Source organism: Anabrus simplex, chromosome 8, assembly GCF_040414725.1.
Source record: "Anabrus simplex isolate iqAnaSimp1 chromosome 8, ASM4041472v1, whole genome shotgun sequence".
Classification (NCBI taxonomy): domain Eukaryota; kingdom Metazoa; phylum Arthropoda; class Insecta; order Orthoptera; family Tettigoniidae; genus Anabrus; species Anabrus simplex.
In genome coordinates this window covers 223,136,535-223,144,990 of record NC_090272.1, presented here as the reverse complement: position 1 = coordinate 223,144,990, position 8,456 = coordinate 223,136,535, and the positions used below count along the sequence as shown (strand labels likewise).

The 8,456-nt window shown below is 53.4% G+C and overlaps 1 non-coding gene across 1 annotated transcript; it reads left to right on the top strand.

Moving 5' to 3' along the window:
- The first annotated feature begins 314 nt into the window (after nucleotides 1-314).
- Nucleotides 315-386, top strand: TRNAL-CAA (transfer RNA leucine (anticodon CAA)). The gene has a single exon. It is a non-coding gene; the product is annotated as a tRNA-Leu (tRNA).
- Nucleotides 387-8,456: the final 8,070 nt, after the last annotated feature.

The following is an 8,456-nucleotide window of genomic DNA, read 5'->3' as shown; positions in this document are numbered from 1 at the left end:
ACAGTCAGAGACTCGAGCAAGACGCCCTGTCACCGCAGCAGAGTGGCGCAGTGGGAGCGTGCTGGTCCTATAACCCGGAGGTCCGTGGATCGAAACCAAGCTCTGCTAAAGTTATTTTAATACAATAATGTCTCACACTACAGCCAGAGCCTGGTGCAATACGCCCTGCCCTCGCAGCAGAGTAGCGCAGTGGAAGCATGCCGGGCCAATAATCCAGATGTCCGGGCTGCGAGACCCCGTTTTACTAACGGTTTTAAAACTCAATAATGTCTCACACTACAGACAGAGCCTGGAGCAAGACGCGACGTTCTCGCAGCAGAGTGGCGCAGTGGAAGCGTGCTGGGCCCAAAACCCGGAGGTCCGTGGATCGAAACCACGCTCTGCTAAAGTTATTTTAACACAATAATGTCTCACACTACAGCCAGAGCCTGGTGGAATACGCCTTTCCACTCGCAGCAGATTAGCGCAGTGGAAATATCCCGGGCCGATAATCCAGATGTCCGGGGGACGAGACCCCGTTTTACTAACGTTTTTAAACACAATAATGTCTCACACTACAGTCATAGCCTGGAGCAAGATGCGACGTTCTCGCAGAAAAGTGGCGCAGTGGGAGCGTGCTGGGCTCATAACCCAGAGGTCCGTGGATCGAAACCACGCTCTGCTAAAGTTACTTCAACACAAAATGTCTCTCACTACAGGCGGAGCCTGGAGCAAGACGCGCTCTCACAGCAGCAGAGTGGCGCAGTGGGAGCGTGCTGGGCCCATGACCCAGAGGTCCGTGGATCGAAACCACGCACTGCTAAAGTTATTTCAACACAAAAATGTCTCACTCTACAGCCAAAGCCTGGAGCAAGCAGCGCAGCTCTCGCAGCAGAGTGGCGCAGTTGAAGCGTGCTGGGCCCATGACCCAGAGGTCCGTGGATCGAATCCACGCACTGCTAAAATTATTTCAACACAAAATGTCTCTCACTACAGGCGGAGCCTGGAGCAAGACGCGCTCTCACAGCAGCAGAGTGGCGCAGTGGGAGCGTGCTGGGCCCATGACCCAGAGGTCCGTGGATCGATTCCACGCACTGCTAAAGTTATTTCAACACAAAATATCTCACACAACAGCCAGAGCCTTGTGCAAGACGAACTGCCCTCGCAGCAGAGTAGCGCAGTGGAAGCATTACGGGCCAATAATCCGTAGTTCCGGGGGACGAGACCACGCTCTGCTAATGTTATCTTAACACAATAATGTCTCACACTACAGCCAGAGCCTGATGCAAGACACCGTGCCCTTGCAGCAGAGTGGCTCAGTTGAGGCATGCTGGGCGCATAACCCAGAGGTCCGGGGATCGAAACAATGCTCTGCTAAAGTTATTTCAACACAAAAAGTCTCACACCACAGCCAGAGCCTCGAGCAAAACGCGCTCTCACCGCAGCAGAGTGCCGCAGTGGAAGCGTGCTGGGCCCATAACCCAGAGGTCCGTGGATCGAAACCACGCTCTGCTAAAGGTAGTTTAACACAATAATGTCTCACACTACAGCCAGAGCCTGGTGCAATACGCCCTGCCCTCGCAGCAGAGTAGCGCAGTGGGAACATGCCGGGCCGATAATCCAGATGTCCGGGGGACGAGACCCCGATTTACTAACTTTTTTAAACACAATAATGTCTCACACTACAGTCAGAGCCTGGAGCAAGATGCGACGTTCTCGCAGCAGAGTGGCGCAGTGGAAGCGGGCTGGGCCCATAACCCAGAGGTCCGTGGAATGAAACCACGCTCTGCTAAATTTATTTAAACAAAAAATGTCTCACACTACAGCCAGAGCCTCGAGCAAGACGCGCTGTCACCGCAGCAGAGTGGCGCAGTGGAAGCGTGCTGGGCCAACAACCCAGAGGTGCGTGGATCGAAACCACGCTCTGCATGAGTTATTTTAACACAACAATGTCTCACTCTACAGCCAGAGCCTGGTGCAAGCAGCGCAGCTCTCGTAGCAGAGTGGCGCAGTTGAAGCGTTTTGGGCCCATAACCCAGAGGTCCGTGGATCGAAACCGCGGTGTGCTAACCTTTTCTTAACACAATAATGACTCATAATACAGCCAGAGCCTGGAGGAAGTCGCGTTCTCACAGCAGCAGGGTGGCGCAGTGGAAGCGTGCTGTTCCCATAACCCAGAGGTCCGTGGATCGAAACCACGCTCTGCTAAAAGTTACTTTAACACAATAATGTCTCACTCTACAGCCAGAGCCTGGAGAAAGCAGAGCAGCCCTAGCAGCAGAGTGGCGCAGTTGAAGCGTTTTGGCCCAAAACCCAGAGGTCCGGGAATCGAATCCACGCTCTGCTAAAGTTATTTAAACAGCAAATGTCTCACACTACAGCCAAAGCCTCGAGCAAGACGCGCTCTCACAGCAGCAGAGTGGCGCATTGGGAGCGTGCTGGGCCCATAACCCAGAGGTCCGTGGATCGAAACCACGCTTGGCTAAAGTTATTTCAACACAAAATGTCTCGCACTACAGCCAGAGCCTCGAGCAAGACGCGCTCTGACAGCAGCAGAGTGGCACAGTGGAAGCGTGCTGGGCCCATAACCCAGAGGTCCGTGGATCCAAACCACGCTCTGCTAAGTTTATTTTAACACAATAATTTCTCTCACTACAGCCACAGCCTGGAGAGAGTCGCGCTCCCGTCGCAGCCGATAATCCAGATGTCCGGGGGACGAGACCCCGTTTTACTAACGTTTTTAAACACAATAATATCTCACACTACAGTCAGAGCCTGGAGCAAGATGCGACGTTCTCGCAGCAGAGTGGCGCAGTGGAAGCGCGCTGGGCAAATAACCCAGAGGTCCGTGGAATGAAACCACGCTCTGTATCCTTCCCTATAATATTGTACATCTTATTTTCTCTATTCAATCATCATCATCATCATCATCTGTTTACCCTCCAGGTTCGGCTTTTCCCTCGGACTGAGCGAGGGATCCCACCTCTACCGCCTCAAGGGCAGTGTCCTGGAGCTGCAGACTCTTGGTCGGGGGATGCAACTGGGGAGTATGACCAGTACCTCGCCCAGGCGGCCTCACCTGATATAGTGAACAGGGGCCTAGTAGGGGGATGGGAAGATTGGAAGGGATAGGCAAGGATGAGGGAAGGAAGCGGCCGTGGCCTTAAGATAGGTACCATCCCGGCATTTGCCTGGAGGTGAAGTGGGAAACCACGGAAAACCACTTCGAGGATGGCTGAGGTGGGAATCGAACCCGCCTCTACTCAGTTGACCTCCCGAGGCTGAGTGGACCACGTTCAGCCCTCGTACCACTTTTCAAATTTCGTGGCAGAGCCGGGAATCGAACCCGGACCTCCGGGGGTGGCAGCTAATCACGCTAACCACTACACCACAGAGGCGGCTTCTCTATTCAATACGGAACAATAATGAAGTTTTTAACTTAAAAAAAACACAATAACGTCTCAAACTACAGCCAGAGCCTGGTATAAGACGCCCAATCGCCGCAGCAGAGTGGCGCAGTAGAAGCGTGCTGGGCCGGAAAGCCAGAAGTCCGTGGGTCGAAACCATGCTCCGCTAAAGTTATTTCAACACAAAATGTCTCACATTACAGCCAGAGCCTAGAGCAAGACGCTACGTTCTCGCAGCAGCGTGGCGCAGTGGAAGCGTGCTGGGCCCATAACCCAGACGTCCGTGGATCGAATCCACGCTCTGCTAAAGTTATTTTAACACAATAATGTCTCACACTACAGCCAGAGCCTGGTGCAATACGCCCTGCCCTCGCAGCAGAGTAGTGCAGTGGAAGCATGCTGGGCCAACAATCCAGATGTCCGGGCTACGAGACCCCGTTTTACTAAAGGTTCTAAAACACAATAATGTCTCACACTACAGTCAGAGCCTAGAGCAAGACGCTACGTTCTCGCAGCAGCGTGGTGCAGTGGAAGCGTGCTGGGCCCATAACCCAGAGGTCCGTGGATCGAAACCACGCTCTGCTAAAGTTACTTTAAAAGAATAATGTCTCACACTACCGCCAGAGCCTGGTGCAAGACGCCCTGCCCTCGCAGCAGAGTAGCGCAGTGGAAGCATGCCGGGCCAATAATCCAGATGTCCGGGCGGCCAGACCCCGTTTTACTAACGTTTTTAAAACACAATAATGTCTCACACTACAGTCAGAGCCTGGAGCAAGATGCGGTGTTCTCGCAGCAGAGTGGCGCAGTGGAAGCTTGATGGGCCCTTAACCCAGAGGTCCTCGGATCGAAACCTCGCTCTGCTAAGTTTATTTTAACACAATAATATCTCACACTACAGATAGAGCCTGGAGGAAGATTCGCTCCCCTCGCAGCAGAGTGCCGCAGTGTTCTCTTGTGGGCCCATAAATCAGAGGTCCGTGGATCGAAACCGCGGTCTGCTAACGTTTTCTTAACACAATAATGACTCATAATACAGCCAGAGCCTGGAGGAAGTCGCGCTCTCACAGCAACAGGGTGGCGCATTGGAAGCGTGCTGGGCCCATAACCCAGAGGTCCGTGGTCGAAACCACGCTCTGCTAAAGGTATTTTAATACAAAAATGTCTGACTCTGCAGCCAGAGCCTGGAGCAAGCAGCGCACGCTCGCAGCAGAGTGGCGCAGTTGAAGCGTGCTGGGCCCATAACCCAGAGGTCCGTGGATCGAATCCACGCACTGCTAAAGTTATTTCAACACTATGTCTCAAACTACAGCCAGAGCCTGGTGCAATACGCATGCCCTCGCAGCAGAGTAGCGCACTGGAAGCATGCCGGGCCGATAATCGAGATGTCCGGGCTACGAGACACCGTTTTACTACCGGTTCTAAAACACAATAATGTCTCACACTGCAGTCAGAGCCTGGAGCAAGATGCGACGTTCTCGCAGCAGAGTGGCGCAGTAGAAGCGTGCTGGGCCCACAACCCAGAGGTCCGTGGAATGAAACCACGCTCTGCTAGAGTTACATAACACAATAAAGTCTCAAAATACAGCCAGAGCCTGGTATAAGACGCCCAATCACCGCAGCAGAGTGGCACAGTGGTAGCGTGCTGGGCCCATAACCCAGAGGTCCGTGGATCGAAACCACGCTCTGCTAAAGGTATTTTAACACAATAATGTCTCACACTACAGCCAGAGCCTGGTGCAATAAGCCCCGCCCTCGCAGCAGAGTAGCGCAGTGGGAACATGCCGGGCCGATAATCCAGATGTCCGGGGGACGAGACCCCGTTTTACTAACGGTTTTTAAAACACAATAATGTCTCACACTACAGTCAGAGCCTGGAGCAAGACGCGACGTTCTCGCAGCAGAGTGGCGCAGTGGAAGCGTGCTGGGCCCATAACCCAGAGGGCCGTGGATCGAAACCACGCTCAGCTAAAGTTATTTCAACACAAAATGTCTCACACCACAGCCAGAGCCTCGAGCAAGACGCCCTCTCACCGCAGCAGAGTGGCGCAGTGGGAGCGTGCTGGGCCCATAACCCAGAGGTCCGTGGATCGAAACCACGCTCTGCTAAAGTTATTTTAACACAATAATGTCTCACACTACAGCCAGAGCCTGGTGCAATACGCCCTGCCCTCGCAGCAGAGTAGCACAGTGGAAGCATGCCGGGCCAATAATCCAGATGTCCGGGGGACGAGACCACGTTTTAGTAACGTTTTTAAATACAATAATGTCTCACACTACAGTGAGAGCCTGGATCAGCATGCGGTGTTCTCGCAGCAGAGTGGCGCAGTGGAAGCGTGCTGGGCCCTTAACCCAGAGGTCCGTGGATCGAAACCACGCTCTGCTAAGTTTATTTTAACACAATAATATCTCACACTACAGCCAGAGCCTGGAGGAAGACTCGCTCCCCTCGCAGCAGAGTGCCGCAGTGTTCTCTTGTGGGCCCATAAATCAGAGGTCCGTGGATCGAAACCGCGGTCTGCTAACGTTTTCTTAACACAATAATGACTCATAATACAGCCAGAGCCTGGAGGAAGTCGCGCTCTCACAGCAAAAGGGTGGCGCATTGGAAGCGTGCTGGGGCCCATAGCCCAGAGGTCCGTGGATCGAATCCACGGTCTGCTAAAGTTATTTCAACACAAATTGTCTCACACTACAGCCCGAGCCTCGAACAAGACGCGCTCACGCAGCAGCAGGGTGGCGCAGTGGTGGCGTGCTGGGCCCATAACCCAGAAGTCCGTGGATCGAAACCACGCTCTGCTAAAAGTTATTTTAACACAATAATGTCTCACTCTACAGCCAGAGCCTGAAGGAAGACTCGCTCCCCTCGCAGCAGAGTGCCGCAGTGTTCTCTTGTGGGCCCATAAATCAAAGGTCCGTGGATCGAAACCGCGGTCTGCTAACGTTTTCTTAACACAATAATGACTCATAATACAGCCAGAGCCTGGAGGAAGTCGCGCTCTCACAGCAACAGGGTGGCGCATTGGAAGCGTGCTGGGCCCATAACCCAGAGATCCGTGGATCGAAACCACGCTCTGCTAAAGTTATTTCAACACAAAATGTCTCACATCACAGCCAGAGACTGGAGCTAGTCGCGCTCTCACAGCAGCAGAGTGGCGCAGTGGAAGCGTGCTGGGCCCATAACCCAGATGTCCGTGGATCGAAACCACGCTCTGCAAAATTTATTTTAACACAATAATGTCTCACTCTACAGCCAGAGCCTGGAGCAAGCAGCGCCGCTCTCGCAGCAGAGTGGCGCAGTTGAAGCCTGCTGGGCCCATAACCCAGAGGTCCGTGGGTCGAATCCACGCTCTGCTAAAGTTATTTCAACACAAAATGTCTCACACTACAGCCAGTGCCTCGAGCAAGACGCGCTCTCACAGCAGCAGAGTGGCGCAGTGGGAGCGTGCTGGGCCCATAACCCAGAGGTCCGTGGATCGAAACCACGCTCTGCTAAAGTTATTTCAACACAAAATGACTCGCACTACAGCCAGAGCCTCGATCAAGACGCCGTGCCCTCGCAGCCGAGTAGCGCAGTGGAAGCATGCCTGACAAGTAATCCAGATGTCCGGGGGACGAGACCCCGTTTTAGTAACGTTTTTAAACACAATAATGTCTCACACTACAGTTAGAGCCTGGATCAACATGCGGTGTTCTCGCAGCAGAGTGGCGCAGTGGAAGCGTGCTGGGCCCATAACCCAGAGGTCCGTGGATCGATACCACGCTCTGCTAAAGGTATTTTAATACAAAAATGTCTCACTCTACAGCCAGAGACTGGAGCAAGCAGCGCACGCTCGCAGCAGAGTGGCGCAGTTGAAGGGTGCTGGGCCCATAACCCAGAGGTCCGTCTATCGAATCCACGCTCTGCTAAAGTTATTTCAACACAATGTCTCAAACTACAGCCAGAGCCTGGTGCAATACGCCTTGCCCTCGCAGCAGCGTAGCGCAGTGGAAGCATGTCGGGCCGATAATCCAGATGTCCGGGCTACGAGACACCGTTTTACTAGCGGTTCTAAAACACAATAATGTCTCACACTGCAGTCAGAGCCTGGAGCAAGATGCGACGTTCTCGCAGCAGAGTGGCGCAGTGGAAGCGTGCTGGGCCCACAACCCAGAGGTCCGTGGAATGAAACCACGCTCTGCTGAAGTTACATAACACAATAAAGTCTCAAAATACAGCCAGAGCCTGGTATAAGACGCCCAATCACCGCAGCAGAGTGGCGCAGTGGAAGCGTGCTGGGGCGAAAAGCCAGAAGTCCGTCGGTCGAAACCATGCTCCGCTAAAGTTATTTCAACACAAAATGTCTCACACTACAGTCAGAGCCTGGAACAAGACGCGAAGTTCTCGCAGCAGAGTGGCGCAGTGGAAGCATGCTGGGCCCATAACGCAGAGGTCCGTGGATCGAAACCACGCTCTGCTAAAGTTATTTCAACACAAAATGTCTCACACCACAGCCAGAGCCTCGAGCAATTCGCGCTCTCACAGCAGCAGAGTGGCGCAGTGGAAGCGTGCTGGGGCCATAACCCAGAGGTCCGTGGATCGAAACCACGCTCTGCTAAAGTTATTTTAACACAATAATGTCTCACACTACAGCCAGAGCCTGGTGCAATACGCCCTTCCCCTCGCAGCAGATTAGCGCAGTGGAAACATCCCGGGCCGATAATCCAGATGTCCGGGGGACGAGACCCCGTTTTATTTAAACACAATAATGTCTCACACTACAGTCATAGCCTGGAGCAAGATGCGACGTTCTCGCAGCAAAGTGGCGCAGTGGGGGCGTGCTGGGCCAATAACCCAGCTAACGTTATCTTAACACAATAATGACTCATAATACAGCCAGAGCCTGGAGGAAGTCGCGCTCTCACAGCAACAGGTTGGCGCATTGGAAGCGTGCTGGGCCCATAACCCAGAGGTCCGTGGATCGAAACCACGCTCTGCTAAAGGTATTTTAATACAAAAATGTCTCACTCTACAGCCAGAGCCTGGAGCAAGCAGCGCACGCTCGCAGCAGAGTGGCGCAGTTGAAGCGTGCT